Consider the following 2,911-nt stretch of genomic DNA (forward strand, 5'->3'; position numbering starts at 1 on the left):
AAACAAACCCACTATCATATAGGATTCACATGAGTATCTATATAGCCACTTGCTGTGTGACATAAAAAAAAAAAACAACCCATGAATTCATGGATACTTGTCACAAGTTCTACAGATCTAGCAAATCTTTCAACCTTGGCTGAGATATTTTTAACAAAATCTGTTACTGACATTATTCCAAAACTTGGCAGAGGAGTCCAGAAAAAAACCCAACAGAAATGTCTGTACTGCTGATGAAGACAACTCCAAGCTTGTGAGTTGAAAAGATGCAGTCTGGTCACAGGCAAGCAGAGGCTGTAGGCTGGGTGGCCGCAGGCAGCAGCAAGGAACACTGGCTCAAGCAGATGGGAATGAAAAGCAGCTTATCCCTTCATGGCCAATAGCCCCTCCCCCCCAGTAATATATATTATAATAATTTATTAATAATAAACTTGAAGTAAAGGGAAAATAAACCCGTGAGGGGAGAGAGAGAGAGAGAGAGAGAGAGAGAGAGAGAGAGAGAGAGAGTGAGAGAGAGAGAGAGAGAAGAAGAAGAAGGAGGAGGAGGAGGAGGAGGAGGAGAGCACAGGAAGAAGAGCCTGAGCAGACTGGGTTACAGAAACTTACTTACAAAATGTGAGGACAACATGGGGAATGTAATTGAAGGAATTCTGGGAAAAGTAAAGGAATTCTGTGGAATATAGTCCTGGGACACAAGACTCCATTTACACAAAAGTTAGGAATCTCTGTTCCAGATAAGTTTTATTTTTTCTCCCTCACTTTAGAAAGTAATCCTTTGGTAGTTTGGGATGGTAGTAAATAAATAATTTAAGTTAGATAGTATTCACATTTTTATTATAATCTGAAACTGCTCATGATTTTCATCATGAGTCCCTTGTGATTATCTTGGAAACTTACTTTTATGATAATGGTTTAATCCTTTACAGTTGATCATCATATTATTTGTTACTATATACATTGTTCTTTTAGTTCTGCTTACTTCATTTTACATCAGTTCATATACGTCTTTCCACATATTTCTGAATTTATCCTGTTCATTATTTCTTATGGCACAATAGTATTCCATATACTGTCGTATACCAAAATTTGTTCATTCGTTTGCCAAGTGATAGACAATTCCATAGTTTCCAATTCCTTGCCACTACATAAAGAGCTGCTAAACATATTTTGGTACAGGTAGGTCCTTTCCCCTTATCTCTGGTCTCTGGGAGATAGATTGAGTAGTGATATTTCTGGGTCAAAGGGTTTGCAGTTTTATAGCCTTTTTAGTGTGGTTCCATATTGCTCTTTAGAATGGTTGTATCAGTTCACAGTTCCATCAACAGTGTTAGTGTCTCAATTTTCCTACATTCCTTCCAATATGTATAATTTTCCTTTTTGTTAATGTTGGTCAATCTGTTAAGTATGAGGTGATATCTCAGAATTGTTTTTAAATTTGTATTTCTCTAATCAATAGTGATTTGGAACATTTTTTCATATGACTATCGATTGTTTTAATTTCTTACTCTGAGAACTGCTTATTTATATCCTTTGACCTTTTTTTTCAATTGAGGAAAGCTTTGTAATCTTATGAATTTGACTCAGTTTTCTATATATTTGAGAAATGAGGTCTTTGTCAGACACTTGCTATGAGAAATTTTCTCCAATTTGTTGTTTCCCTTCTAATTTTGGTTTCATTGGCTTTGTTTATAGGAAACCTTTTTAATTTAATCAACATTTTGCTTTTCATAATCTTTTCTTGTCTTGTTTGTTCCAAGCATTCTATTTCTATTCTGTTTTCTTCCATTCTTCCCACCACATATTCTTATCTTTTTTTTTGTATCCTTTCACTATTTATATTTTGAGATTCAAATTTGTTTTGCATTTGACTAATTCCCCCCTAGAACTTGGTTGCTTTCATTCTACATTCTTTCTCTCCTTTCTTTCTGGTTTCTTTGTCTGGTTGAATGTCTTTCTACATCAAACTCTGTCTTTGACTAGTTCAGATCAAATGAAGGTGGAATTAATGCCTCTTCCCCTTACTTTTGACTCCTTATTTGTGATCTACTCACAAACCCAGATTATGTGACACAGCAAACTCTCCTTTTCTCTGCTAGTATATTCCTTTTTCTCTTCCTTTTCTTTCTTATATTGTGCTTAAAGATTTGCAAAGTACTTACATATGTAATCTCATTTGCTTCTTATAGCAACCTGATGAGATAGGTGCTTTAATTATCCCCATTTTACAGATGAAGAAAATAAGATTAAGGGAAGTTCCTTCACTTGCCCAAGGTAACAAAGCAAAGTAGATGTTTGTGGCAGAATTTGAAGTTTGATCTTCTTGACCTCAAATCTATTATTCTATACACTTTACCACCTATGTCAAAACATAAAAAAATGATTCCCAGGCCCTTTTTCTAATGTGCCTCCTTCTATCACTACTGATATTAGAATTTGGAGGATGAGGAAGAACAGTACCTTCTTTTGGTTGTAGGCCTATATTCTTTTGCCTTTTGAAATATACTCCAAATTATCTGCTTTTTACTAATGGCAATTGGCAAAACTTTTGCGATATCTGAACAAGTATCACCTAGACCAAATCGCTGTCTTAGGGAGGCTGGAGGGGAAGGACGGAGAGAATTTGGAAGTTAACATTTTATAAAACACATGTTAAAAATTATTTTTACATATAATTGGGAGAAATGTTTTTAAAAAGATTTGTTATTCTTTGGCAGTTGAATTCTTTCCTTTGGATATTTGCATTATAGATAGATAGATAGATAGATAGATAGATAGATAGATAGATAGATAGATAGATAGATAGATATAGATAGATAGATAGATAGATAGATAGATAGATAGATAGATAGATAGATAGATAGATATTTTAAAGTGAAAGGTCTGAATATTGGTTGTGGCATTTTGAGGAATT

The sequence above is a fragment of the Monodelphis domestica genome, chromosome 2 (assembly GCF_027887165.1).
Source record: "Monodelphis domestica isolate mMonDom1 chromosome 2, mMonDom1.pri, whole genome shotgun sequence".
Lineage (NCBI taxonomy): Eukaryota > Metazoa > Chordata > Mammalia > Didelphimorphia > Didelphidae > Monodelphis > Monodelphis domestica.